Source organism: Sceloporus undulatus, chromosome 5 (assembly GCF_019175285.1).
Source record: "Sceloporus undulatus isolate JIND9_A2432 ecotype Alabama chromosome 5, SceUnd_v1.1, whole genome shotgun sequence".
NCBI lineage: Eukaryota > Metazoa > Chordata > Lepidosauria > Squamata > Phrynosomatidae > Sceloporus > Sceloporus undulatus.
Genome location: NC_056526.1, coordinates 134,290,627 through 134,305,626, shown reverse-complemented (window position 1 = coordinate 134,305,626; position 15,000 = coordinate 134,290,627). Strand labels below are relative to the sequence as shown.

The 15,000-nt window shown below is 39.6% G+C and overlaps 1 protein-coding gene across 1 annotated transcript in view; it reads right to left on the bottom strand.

Annotated features, from left to right (window-relative positions):
- Window positions 1-15,000, bottom strand: part of GLRA3 (glycine receptor alpha 3) — a 106,927-nt gene that overhangs the window by 90,340 nt on the left and 1,587 nt on the right. The window lies entirely within an intron of this gene.

Here is a 15,000-nt window from a genome sequence, read left to right as displayed (position 1 = left end):
AGGAGCCACAAAAAGCAACTCCTTTTTGCAACTTCCAAGGGGCACCATAGCTGCAGCAGCACAGCTCTATGATGGCCCTTTGGTGCTGCAAGGGGCATCATGATGGTGCATGCCGTGTGGACTGGCGTGTGCCAAAATGGCACCCTGGGGATGGGGTTAGGGCATCCAACATGTGGACGCTGTGCCCTAACTCTGCCTACAGTCAGGCACAAAGTGCTGGTCTGTATCGGGCCTTAGTACAAGAAATCATTAAGCAAAACCTGTCCATTATATCATTAAGAAAAATTTGACCATCCAGGAATCCACGTTTCCTCTTTGATCTCCTTTGATTCCCTTGCTCATGTAGAGAGAGACTGCAAATCAAATCTGAACTGTCATTGACCACTGGATTTATGTAGCTCTCCTGAAATAATGCAGATGTGTTCTGAAGTTTTCCTCTTGTGTAAACCTCATAACTTCATAACTTGTGTAAACCTCATAACAGACTTTCACATCTATTTCTCTCTTTTACAGCCTGTATCTCACCTATTCTCAGCTAGAAGCTTTTGCCTCCTCCTTTAGTTTGCTTCCATTTTCTTATGTCCTGGACTTCCACTCATGGGATATCCCCAACATTTTTAATGACTAATCTATCTATATAGAAGGACAGTATGGAACAATGATATTTCACCTTTCTCTCTCTGTATAATAATTGAAATAGTATCTATCATTTGGCTTTTTCTGCATGGCTGTAAACTCCAAAACTAATATCACAGACCCAAATGTCATAAAAATGCAAAGGAAGGGAGTAACAATACTTAAAATTCAGGAGAACAAAATGAGGTATTTCACCTCCATGGTTCTCCTAACAACTCACCCCCCTCCCTTCTGCTGCATGCTATCCTTGCTTTCTCCTCTCTCCCTCTCTCATGCAATAGGAGGAATAGAAAAGTATGTCAGACAGTGAAGGGAAATAATGGAAATGGGGGGGGGGGGGCAGAGAGACAGATTCTCTTCTTACAGGAATGTATCCTTTGATTGTCATTTCACACTGGGAAGTGTGGACAAAGCTACAAATTTCTTCAGGGGAAATGATAATCTGTGCATGATTCCCCTGCCAAAGAGAGGACCAACAGTTCTCTCTGGTAGGAAATAATCTGGACATCATTTCCCACTGGAGATCATGATGCCTATATACCCTTGCTTACTAGTGGAAAATGTGGTCTGAATGTAATTTCTTGGGCCCAAATAGCTGGGAGTTCTCCATCCCATTGTGTACAAACCAGTCCTTTCCCCCTTTGAAGATAAGTGTTTTCCCTCCTTCACTAAGTAAGAAAAGAAAATATTAATGAAAATGTGATAGATTTATTGATGGATTTCTTCTGTCTTCAGCTGAATTTTGGGTACACTTTGGACTTAGCCTCTCTTCTGTTGAACTTCCACTGGCAATCAAAGATATTTAGACAAAATTTGACTGGCTGAAATACCTTCTATTTCAGTTTCTACTTTAAAAAATAATAAGGGAACACCATGGCTCAGTGGTTAAGACATTGACTTTGATGATCTCAAAGTTGGCAGGTCGGCAGGTCAAGACCCAAATGCCATGTAATGGAGTGAGCTGCTGTCACTAGTCCCAGCCACCTAGCAGTTTGAAAGCATGTAAAAATGCAAGTAGATAAAGGGGTACCACTCTGGTGGGAATGTAACAGCGTTCTGTGATGTAATACTGGCCACATGACAACGCTGGCTCCTTTGGCTTAGTAACAAAGATGAGCACCACTCCCTACAGATAGAAATGACTTTAAAACCTTGTCAAAGGGGAAACCTTTACCTTTTAAGGAGACAGAAGTATCACTCAGTCCCAAAAGTCTTCAAAGTTTTTGTAACTTCAACAGGATTACTCAAGCAGTCTGATTACTGAGGCAAGTGACTGGCTGCTCATCTGTCTCCAGTGATAGATAACATAGCTTATTGGGGAAGGCCTTGTCCTTCATTCAGTACATTTCCTCACTTCCAGAAGTAATGAGTGGAGAAGACCCAACACTGGAAATCCCATATCCCCCCCAAAAAAGACATTGGATGCACAGCTGCCACTTTTATTAACTGAATATGCTACATTTCATAAAAAGAAAGACAGCAAGCCGAACTCTCACTGGTTTGGATAGAATACAGTGCACCCACACCAACCATGGGCCTGCCATATATGGTTTAAACTTGTGTGGATAGCAAGCCCGGACAATTCCAATGTGTGTTCACATGTGGTGACGCAAGCAGGAGAGGCACACCCATTGTCTTAAGGTCCCAATTTTTTGCTATATGCAGGCAGGGCAGAATGGATCCCCACATACTCTCCTCTTCACCATCTCATTGTCACCACAAAGGCATTACTTGGACTACATGATATTCCTCCACCACTATTTAGCGAAGTCACAGCTCTGCACTTAGGGTGGAGAAATGAATTGGACAGATATAGGATGGGGGACACCTGGCTGAACGAGACTCCATGTTAAAGGAATCTAGGCGTGCAAGTAGACCACAAGTTGAACATGACTCAACAGTGCAATGTGGCAGCTAAAAAAGCCAATGCAATTTTAGGCTGCATCAATAAAAGTATAGTGTCTAGATCAAGGGAAGTAATAGTGCCACTCTATTCTGCTTTAGTCAGACCCCACCTGGAATACTGTGTTCACTTCTGGGCACCATAATTAAAAAAAGAAAATTAAGAAACTAGAGCGTGTCCAAAGGAGCTCAACTAAAATAGTGAAGGGTCTGGAAACCATGTCCTATGAGGAACGACTCAGGGAGCTGGGAATGTTTAGCCTGGAGAAGAGAAGGTTAAGAGATGTGTCACCACATGTGAATGCACATTGGAAAAGCCCGAGCTTGCTATCCACACAAGTTTAAACCACAGATGGCAGGCCCATGGTTGGCGTGGGTGCACTGTTTTCTGCTGCTCCAGAGAACAAGACCTGTAACAATGGATGCAAGCTACAGGAAAAGAGATTCCACCTCAACATTAGGAGGAACTTCCTGACAGAAAGGGCTGTTCGACAGTGGAACAAACTCCCTCAGAGTGTAGTGGAGTCTCCTTCCTTAGAGGTCTTTAAACAGAGGCTGGATGGCCATCTGTTATGTATGCTTTGTGTGAGTTCCTGAATGGCAGGGGGTTGGACTGGATGGCCCTTGTGGTCTCTTCCAACTCTATGATTCTATGATTCTAATTTTGTTAACAGTTTACATCATAAAAAGAATGAAATCAAATGAAATTTCTTGTTAAGGTAGAATTAGAATATTTACCTTGGGTTTTAAAAATCTGAAATTAATTACAAATAATTATTTATAGCAAATTACTTCCGTTTCTTCTGTAGATGCAAGAAAATATATCTTGAAATGGTAAAGGCAGTTGTAATCCTTCTCTAAATGTTTTTAATTTGTCATATTTGCAACAAGGAATACATCAAGGATTTTCTGTAATTATATTGGACCCTGAGTTTGTGTGGTAATACATTGCTTCTGTCAGATGTTTACATAGTCTAGGGCTTGTAAAGGTTCCTCAGTCAATATGGGCTGTGGCCATGTTAACTGAATGATTTTAAGGGCAGTATTCTACAAGAGTGACTTTTCTAAGTGTTGGCACAGACACAAGTGAAGAGATAGCAAAATAAGTTAATATATGAGATAACAAATCTTTGCACTATACCAAAGGCCTGGCCTTGTACTCTGGTTCAATGCAATTCTACATGCCCTTTTTCCCCTTAGTAAACTATTTTAAGGGAATTTAAACAGACAGGCAACATAGCAGAGCTGAACTGCCTCACAAAGAATGTCTCAGTAGTAATGTCCTAACAAGTCTTTTTGTGTATCCTGCAGCTACTCATATCTATAGATCACAGGATGAAGAATCAAAGAAGGTAACTAAATAATAGTTTTCAAGAAGCAGAACAATTCCACTACATTTTTGTTTTGAATTAGGATATTTTTAGACCAATTCCTTGAATGTATAAGAAAACAATGGTTTATATAGAGGTTGAAACTTGACCAAGATCTTAAGTGTTGTGAAGAAAATGAATAGAATGTGGAAAGGGATAAAGATCAAAAGCATGAACATGTTGAGATACCATATGTGTAGCTGTTCACATACATAAAAACAATGTGGCTATTGCAAAGAGAACAATATGCTTATAGCGAGAACATTGACAATACGAAATCTTTACACTGAACTTTCTGGACCTCTCATTTACTTTGAGACAGAGAAGGAAAAAATTACTGATGAGTTGACTCTCAACAAGTTATTTATGCTTAAGCTCCATTGAAATCAATGGGATGTGAGTAAGCTTATCACATTAGACCATGAGGTAAATATTTCCAATTTGCCCCAGCATAATAACATTTAGGCATTCAAAATCTTCTCTGTTTGAAAGCCAGATCTCCTATCATTTTAAAACCATTTGTTGCTTTCCATTGGGGGTCTGCAAAAGAGAGCTCCCAATCCTAACAAAATTTTCCCACTCTGTAAATCAGAACGTATTTCCATAAAAAATTCTCAGTTTTGCAAACCAAGATCCCCGTTTGATGAAAAACCTTCCCAATCTGCAAATCTGTTTAAGTCCTGTTCCAACAAACCCTTCACAATCAGCAAATGAGATGAACCAGGAGAAACCTCTACAGTCTGCAGACAATTAGCCCTATGCAATGCAAAACCTTCTGGTTTTTTAAATGGACTCTTACCTCTTGTCTCTGATCACTGATCATTGATCAGGGGAGACTGGCAAAAGGAGCAATGGGAGCTGAATGGGGGACTCTCTGCTGTCAGATTAAACCCACAGGTTGGAGATTTCCTTTCCCTGTTAGAAGCATAGGAATCAGGAATGGGCAAAGGAAAGTCTGAACTCTATTATGATGGACATTATCACATGGGAGGAATTTCTCTTAATTTTGAATGAAAAGAAAGTGGGTCCAGAACACATTCACGTGAATTTGCTAGTTCGGCAAATTTACGTGAATTCGAATTGCGTTTGAACTGACTTCCCATTGCCCGAAAATAGCTTGCCATTGCCAAAAATTGCATGTTGTAGTCTATCACACAATAATGTGAAACCCCATGATTGCGTTCAGACTGACTTCCCATTGCCCGAAATTGCGTGTGGTAGTCTATCACACAATAACGTTAAACCCCATGATTGCGTTCGGATTGCCATTGGATTATACTTCCAATTTCCCTTGTCTGATAAACTCCGATGTGTATCATGAGGAAGGGTTTGTTCCCCCCATCCTTTCTGTAACACTAAACAGCATTATGAGAATGTCTGGGCTGCAACCTTTTGTTGTGTCCCTGTGTAACATTCAGAAAACCTATTTACTAAAGGAAGAGAAAGGGGTGAGGGGGTGAGTCTTGAGGTTATATCTAATCTTGACATATTTATGTAGTGCATAGTATACCAGTTTGCACTCTTTCTTATACTTTGCCCTTTGGGCTAAGTAACCTTTGAAACAGAACTAAATCAGAACTAAATGTGACCTATTGCCATGTTTTGGCAAGATGAGAGGGATTAACTCCCCTGCCCTCTATTTAATCTCTCCCAGATCTAATTGTGATAAAGATCAACATCAGCATTTTTATTTTTTATTTATGTTTACTTATAAGTAAATCTCACCATGCTGGGGGGGGGATTTGTTTCTTATAAAGCATGTTCAGGACTGCAGGTGGACATTATTCTGTCCTATGCATTATTCTCAGAAGTAAAAGCCATTGTTTTCAGGGGGACTTACTCACAAGTAAGTGAATGCATAATTGCAGTCTAACTCACACTGATTTGAATAGGAAAAGAAGAAAAGAGCACAGGAAATAAGGGAAGAAGCAGATTAAGCAAGTTGGGAAAAGGAGCAAGGAAGAAACAAAATGAAAAGCCAACTCATGCAAGCAATTTTTTATTACAAAGGAATAATCAAAAGTAGATTTTCTTCTCTAGATATGACTCTGTAGAATAGCGAGTGGGCCTTTATGTGTCAGGAGAGATGTTTACAAGAAATGTGTAGAATTCCCAGGTTCAATTTACTTTTGAACCTTTTCTTCAGGTCCAGGCAGCAGACTTGAATCAAAAACTGCTCCCCTCTTTAAATTGTTAATCTCTGTGTTTATGTTGTCGTGACTTCTTATTGTCATCATATACAGTGTCTTGCAAAAGTATCAGAGCCCTTTCAACCTTTCCACATTTTGCTGTTTTTATCTCCAGTTTTATTATTTTTAATCATCATCATTATCACTTGATGTGCTTAAAGTCCTCAGCAGTGTGAAGGTGAACACACTTTTATTGGGGCACAAATCTTAAGTAAATAAAAACAAACTGGTATTTACAGATTGCCAAAGTATTCACCCCATTTGCAGTCACATGCCCAAGTCAGTTCTGGTGCAACCCACAGTTTCTAGACATCACCTAAAATGGTTGAATGGAGTCCAATTGTGTGGAATTCCAGTGATACATGTGATGCATCTACACTGTAGAAATAATGCAGTTTTACACCACTTTAACTACTATGGCTCTATCTTACAGAATCATGGGATGTGTAGTTCTGGGAGGCATCAGCACTCTTTTGCCATAAGGCTAAAGACCTTGTAAAACTACAAATTTCAAGATTCCATAGGCTGGAGCTATAGCATTAAAATAGTATCAAATTGCATTATTTCTACAGTGTAGATTCACCCCTGATCTCAAACTAATTGCTTCTGGAAGGCTCAGATGCTTGTTGGGGAGCATATCTAAACAAACTGCATCAGGAACACCAAGAAGATAGGATGTTTTCATTGCAAGTTAGTGAAAGTCAGATAAGGAACCTGACTGGTTCTTCAGTGAGAGTCAGGCAAGGAATCTGACTGTTCTTCAGTGAGAGTGAGATAAGGAATCTGACTAGGAGAAGGAGAGGCTGTGCAGACCGCCCCTAAGGGGCAGCCTGCAACTGCCTTTAGCTGCGCTGGATCAGGATTGTGGCAACGGCATGCTGCGTCCCTGATCTGGCCTTTCCTGAGTGCAAAATGGAGCCACAAAAAGCAGCTCCTTTTTGCACCCTGGAAAGGGTGTGATAGCCACAGCACTGCGGCTTTAAGGTAGTCCTTTGGCACTGTATCATATAAATGCAGTGCCAGAGGAGTGCCATGTTGCTGCGCACCATGTGGAATGGCACGCAGCATCATGCCACCATGGGGACAGAATTGGGGTGTGTGTCGTGTGGATGGCACGCCCCAACTTTGCTCCCAGGCTGGCCTTAATTGCTGGTCTGCACAGCCCTGAAATCATTTAAGAAATTCTAGAGGGGATTGTGATAAGCCTGCAAGTATTATGTTAAAGTAATCACACTAAAGTGAAGTAACCCACTTAAGTTATCTTCTTGCTATATGTTATTTAATAAAGTTACTGTTTAAGTTTTATAACAGATTTCTCTGAGTAAATTCTAGATATTATAAACAAAGGCAAGTACACTACCTAAGATATTGTTTTAGGGAAGCCACTTGAGACTCTAGTGCTCATGCACTTAGGGAGACTGTTAAAAGGCAAAAAGCAGGGAAAGTGTCAGTGAGTGGGGCCTTGTGTGGAGAAGAAGTAAAAGGTGACCTCACATGTATAAGAAAGGCTCCATCACAAGCCCCAATCAAGTTTTTTTTTTAAAAAAATCCATACTATGGAAATATTCCAGAGCACCATTAAATTCATTATTACTGGGTAAGGAAAACATTAATCAGAGAATCAAACAAAAGGACAATGGTAACCTGGATGACCTGTACCAATAGCTGCAAGGGGTGAAACTGTCCCATGTTGATGCTCAAATCTGTCTACCCTAGTAGTGAGAAGAAAGAGTACTGAGAGAAAAACTGCTATTGAAACTAGTCCCATATCAAAATCCATTTAGAGTTTGTAGAAAATACAGAGGGAGACCCAGGGAATCTGCAAAGGCTTTCTGGTCTCAAAAGAGCAAAACTGAACTCTTTTGCCTTGTCACAAAACACTGCATGTGATAAAAAGCAAAGATTGCTTATTACCCTGAAAACACCATCCTCCAAGCGAAGCATGGTGTTAGTAGCATCTAGTTATGGAGCTATTTTTCCTCAACAGAGTTTGGGAAACTGGTCAGGATGAATGCAAGTTGGACGGAACCAACTAGAGGGCAAATTCTACAGGAGAATCTGTTTCACTCTGCCAGGGACCTGAGACTGAGACAGAGCTTCACCTTCCAGCAACAATCCTAAACACATAGTCAAAGTAACATCAGAATGGTTGCAAAACAAGGGCACAAATAATCTTTTGAGTTACTCAATCAAGATCCAGGCCTCAGTCCAATTACAAATCTATGGCAAGACTTTAAAGTTCCACTTCACTAACAGGCACCATCTATCCTGACAGAGCTGGAGCAATTTTGTCGAGAGGCAAAGTCAAAAACTGCAGGATCCAAATGTGCAAGCTGACATAACCTTACCCAGGAGGACTCAGAGCTGTAATTGCTGCCAAAGGTGCTTCTGTCAATTATTGACTCTCTCTGTGTGAATGTAATCATCAAGTGCCAGTTTATTTTTGTTTACTTAATGTTTGAGCTTCACTGTAACTGTTTTACATCTTCACAGTGTGGTGTACCCTGTGTACATGAAGAGGTAACAATGCCAATTAAAACCATTTTACTTCCAAGTTGTTATACAACCAAGTATGGAAAAGCCCAGCAGATGCAGGGTAGCCCTAGAATTTACAAGCATATGCACAAAAAAACAATGGGGGGAAACTCTGCTGTTCCTCCTCAAGCCCTACACTGTCAAAAACAGAGTGTGTTGTGTGAATGAAAGAGGAGATCAAACTGAGAATTTGAGTAGGAACAAAATGGAGAAGCTGAAAAGGGAGAAAAGTGTGTGTGCTTGTGAGCTTGTGCATGTGCGTGCATGCATTCATGCATGAGAGGGAGAGAGGGGAAAAGAGCACACAAATGTATTGAAAGGGCTCTGTCTTCTCTGGATAGGCTAGCTCTTGGTTCACTCTGAGAAAGTTTTATAAAATTTCCTCAGGCACAGAAATGAAAAATGCATATAGATCTACACTGAGAAATCAATACTTTCAATAGAAAGGTATATCCCACTCCCTGGTTGGGGGGCGGGGGGCAAAAAATGGAAGGAAATCCTGGAAAGGCTGAAACAGTGGTATATTTCTCACAGTGACATTACATTGCAGGATCTCACTGAAGAAGCATATTCCACTAGCAAACATTTCTTACTGTCCGGAAGTTATCCCTAATATTTAGGTGGAATTACTTTTCTAGTAGTTTGAATCCATTGTTCCATGTCCTAGCCTCTGGAGCAAGCAGAAAACAAGCTTACTCCATCTTCAATATGACATCCCTTCAAATATTTAAACAGGGCTATCGTGTCACCTCTTAACCTTCTCTTCTCCAAACTAAACATATTCACCTCCCTAAGGTGTTCCTCATAGGGCCTGGTTTCCAGACTTTTCACCATTTGGTTGCCCTCCTCTGGACACACTGCAGCTTGTCAATATCCTTTTGGAATTGTAGTGCCCAGTACTGGACACAGATTCCAGGTGAAGGCTGACCAAAGTACAGTAGAGTACTACTATTACTTCCCTCAAGCTAGACACTATATTCCTATTGATAGAGCCTAGGCTCATATTGGTTTTTTTAGCTGCTGGATCACACTGACTTATATTCACCTTGTGGTCTATTAAGCGACAAAAAGCCTTTTTGCATGTACTTTTGTCAAGCCAGGTGTCCCCCATTCTATATCTGAACCTTGCATTTTTTTTCTGCCTAGTTTTTGTACCTTACATTTCTCCCTGTTGAAATTCATTTTGTTAGTTTTGGCCCAACTCTCTAATCTGTTAATTGAATTCTGATCCTGTCCTCTGGAGTATTAGTAACCCCTCCTAATTTGATGTCATCATCAAATTTTATAAGCATGCCTTCCATTCCATCATCCAAGTCATTGATAAAGATGTTGAATAGTACTGGGCCCAGGACAGAACCCTGTGGCAGCCCACTGGTAAATTCTCTCCAGCATGAAGAGGAGCCATTTGTGAATAGCCTTTGGGTTTGGTCTGTATTCAAGATTTCTAATGCTGATGGAAATGGTTGTAGTATGGTGTAATATATTATAAGAAATGTTTGCAGTACGGAGTGAAAGCTTTGTTTCTACTTAAGGGTTTTTTGTGGGGGGGGGGCATTTCTGCAAACTTTACTGTTTTCATGATGGTGTTATTTCTGTTTCTTAGTGGTCCCATATAGCTTACAGTCCTGTTGGCACCCACCAACTGAATTTGCTGTTAGAGTGTGGTATGCATGTGAGATTTCTACCAAACAATTTCTCTCAGGCTGCAACGGCACTGTAGAAATAATCCAGTTTGACACTACATTAATGTCATGGCTTAATATTATGGTATTCTGGGAACTGTAGTTTTGTGAGACATTTAACCTTCTCTGTCAGTGAGTTCTGGTGCCACAACAAGCTACAGTTCCCAGAACTCCACAGCATTGATCCATGGCCGTTAAAGTGGTGTCAAACTGTATTATTTCTGCAGTGCAGATGCAGCCTCAGTTTCATTCTATTTTTTTAAAAAATCTTAAGAGTATATAAACTACTTCCTCTCTGTTTTCCTTTGACCCATAAAGTGAGTGGCATGAGAAGTACACTTTGTGGATATTCAAGTTCAGAACACACTCTAGAAATAATCCAGTTTGAGACTGCTTTAACTGCCCAGGCTCACTGATAGGGAATTCTGGGAACAGTAGTTTTGTGAGACATTTAGTCTGATGCCACAATAAACTACAATTCCCAGGATTCCCTAGCATTAAGCCAGAGCAGTTAAAAGTGGTGTCAAACTGGATTATTTCTGCAGTGTGATTTGGACCTAAGCAAACAGGGATATTGGTGATGGCTTGTTTGTGATTTTTGGTAAGCAGCAGCCTTTTGTTGGAGTGTATGCACAAGATTATAGGAAGCTGAGGGAGTCAGCCTTTGGAAGGTTTTCTATATAAATGCCCCACTGAATTTGTTCTAAAAGTACTTGAGGGGAACAAATCCAGCAAAGTAAAACTCATTTCCATAGCTAAATTAAAGGAGCCAGAAACATATATTCCACACTCCTGCTTTATTGCTCATCCCCAAACTCTTACACCCACTTATTTCATTCCCCTGGTGTTACTCAAGTGCATAGCCTTCCAACCAGAGGTCACTCTCACTTGTCATTAGCATTTTTACATTCATCATTGCCTCTCTGCTGTTGACTGGGATAATTCTGGTCTTGCTTGGATAGTTGACCATGCAGTCTAATTCTAAAGTAAAACACACACTTTATATTCTAAATGCTAGAAGTTTCAAATAAAAATATACAATAAACATACTTCAGGCGGTTTATTCAGTTCAATATATTCCCCCCAAAAATGTTGACTCCAACTAATTTTTAAAATCAGAGTGAATACTAGAGTGAATGGTTAAAACCAACTGCTAATCTAAAACTTCATTGTGTGATTGTTAGATAATTTCACATTGATTCTTACTGATACATTTATTGACACTGACTTATAAGTATAAGTCAAATGGTGTTATTTTGGAAAGATTTGTTATCCAAAGGGAAATTACCTTTTCACCCCTGGCCTCCACACTGGTTCCCCAACTAGGGTAGACGCATTGAATGAATTTTATGAATTGCAAAACAAAATTGATGTTAATCCTATAGAGTGTATGGGTTTACTCCAGTTGGGACTAGGAACTGGATTTAGGCTTCTGTGTTTACTACTTTTTACTGATGTGGGGCTGGATATAATTGAGTCTATTGTGAGCGAGCATGGTGAAGTGGTTTAAGTGTTAGACTAGGACACTTTGAGATCATGCTTTGAATCCCTGCTCAACCATGGAAGCCTACTGGGTGACCCTAGGCAAGTCACTTTCTTTCATAGAATCATAGAATCATGGAGTTGGAAGAGACCGCAAGGTCCATCAAGTCCAACGCCCTGTCATGCAGGAAATCAAAATCAAAGCATCCCTGACAGATGGCCATCCAGCCTCTATTTAAAGACCTCCAAGGAAGGAGACTGCACTACACTCCGAGGGACTGTGTTCCCCTGTTGAACAGCCCTTACTGTCAGGAAGTTCCTCCTAATGTTGAGGTGGAATCTCTTTTCCTGTAGCTTGCATTCATTGCTCTGGGTCCTGTTCTCTGGAGCAGCAGAAAGCAAGCTTGCTCCCTCCTCAATATTATATCCCTTCAAGTATTTAAACAGGGCTATCATATCACCTGTTAACCTTCTCTTCTCCAGGCTAAACATCCCCAGCTCCCTAAGCCGTTCCTCATAGGGTATGGTTTCCAGACCCTTCACTATTTTAATTGCCCTCCTTTGGACACGCTCCAGTTGCTCAACATCCTTTTTGAATTGTGGTGCCCAGAACTGGACACAGTGTTCTAGGTGGGGCCTGACCAAAGCAGAATGGAGTAGCATTTTTACTTCCCTTGATCTAGATAGTATACTTCTATTGCTGCAAACTAAAATCACATTGGCCTTTTTAGCTGCCACATTGCACTGTTGACTCATGTTCAATATGGTCTACTCTAATTGGACTCCTAGATGCCTTTCACATGTAGTCTCATTCAGCCAGGTGTCCCCAATTCTATATTTGTGCATTTCATTTTTCCACCCTAAGTGCAGTACCTTACATTTCTCCATATTGAATTTCATTTTGTTAGCTTCAGACTTTAAGGGAGGCAAGGAGAAACTCTATGAACAAATTCTGCCTTAGGGCTGTCATAAGTCAGAAATGGCCTGAAGACACACAACAACAACATTGGGTCTACTGCTTCTACTTTGCAAATTATATTAGGCAAAAATACCATACTACTTCCTAGTTCATCACTCAGTTTAAAGCAAAGTTATGCCATTGGTCAGGGAGCCAATGGAGCCAATCTTCTGTCCAGAGACTCCACAGACTGTCAAAAAAAGCTACACCCATCAAACACCTAAAACAAATCCAGTGGTATTGTATTTTTATATAAAATAGAGCAAAGTCTGGCTACTATCTATTTAGAACAGTAACTGTTTCTCCTGGAGGCTTCAAGGAGAGGCAGTTTGTAAAAGACACATTTAAGAGACATATTTATCATATTTACTTCTTTTGCCATTAAAAAAAGAAAAGAATTGGCCATGGTCTCTGGAGAGGTTGAGGCTGCCGAAGTAGCTGGGAAGGGGGAGGCATATATGCAGATCCAACACTGCACTTTGCTCACTCTAATCTAAAGAAAAGTAGACGCACTGACAATCCATTGAAGTAAGTGATTTTAAGGATGCAAAAAGTTTATTTTGATGGAATTGTGCACATCTGTCTCTCAATAATTTTTCATTGCACATTTAGAAATCCTCTTGTCTTAGTAAAATAAAGCTTACATCTTAGGCTAAATGGGTGATTTGAACAAAATGTCAATGGCACACTTAGATAAGTTTCTGCTCCCTTTTGTTTCCTTCTCATGTTTTGTGTATCTATGTGCTCTCCTTCTAAAGTCTACTTATGTGCCCTTTCCTTTGACTTATTTAACTTCTCAATGCTGCCATAGCTATTTCAACCTATTGCCTCTTGAAGGATCCATGACCCAACATGGGAAAAAATGGAATAAGATGCTTGCATTCTGGATAGTAGTCAACATGAATGTTTAGGCTAATAGAGCTCTAACTTCTAGGATAATAAAGCTAATACTTCTGTTTCTCAATGGTTCAGTAACATCACTCAATGCTGAGGCTGGTGGCTCACTCTCCTCAGTCTCCATTCCAGCAGTTGTTGACCTATTAATGAATGTGTTTACTGCTTGTACTGCTGAATAAAAATGATATAAAAGATCCTCTTTCTTCAAGTTTGGAGTGGAGGTTCATTTGCTTCCTTTGCACATGGCTTCTTCAGGTTTGCAAGATCAATTTTACCATGCCAGGCACCCAAAAACCATCAAATCTACATCCCACAATTCACTTCATCTTATACAGGATATAGTTATTTGCATTTTCCTTTGTGTTTGAGATACAAACTAAATAAATTGCTTTGGTTTTCCATTTCATAAATGAAAAAAAAGCATAAATTACTGCCCACAAACTTGCATTTGGTTGTGATGCTAACTTCAACGTTTCCTTTTCTTACATGTTATTTGTAGCACCATGCATATGTGTGAATACAAGAGAGCATTATTTACACATCACTTTCCTGTTTGAATGTTTTCATTAGAATATACATATGCTGATAAACATGTCTCTTACATGTATATCATACACAACATATATGGAGATTTCTTTCAAACCAAAGCATAAGAAACATAAAAACAACCTAATTTTTCAGTTTTCTTGGTATGATGTTTTTAATAATAGCCATGTGATTTTAATAGCAAAGGTTCCTCATAGTATATTCTATCTAATCTACATAGATTGGCTGTTTATGATTAGTGCTTGAGCTGAAATAATTATTAATAGTCTCATGACTGACATAAACCATTCTTTCATTATTTACACACATTTTGTCACATACTATTTTGATGAAACTAAACTGGCTTAATTTCAATCACTTTTGGATTTAAGTTAAATTCAATCACTTTTGAATTCCTGTGGAGTGAGCCACATGAAAACTCAGATGTGCTTTTCAGGTTTAATAATATAAATATATATTTTTGTATTAATTGTTTCAATTAAGATGGGGATTTATCAGAAGAGAAATCTTTGAAATTCAACCTGCATATTCTCAAGTATCTTGGGAGGGGGAGATGACTTTTAAAAATGGCTGCAATTGCTATTTAATGATTCTGAAGGGGAATATGGGGGAATCCACTAGAATCCACATCAGAATAGTTGGCAATACCCCTCAAAATTAAACATCACACAATTTGGAAAACAAATAAGAGTCCCATTTTTTAAAACTTGGTTTCTTGGCAGCTGTGTCAGATACTGGAACCAGAGGTTTGTATTTAGGAATCAGTTGCCGTCTCTTTATTATAGTATTATTAGATAAGACGT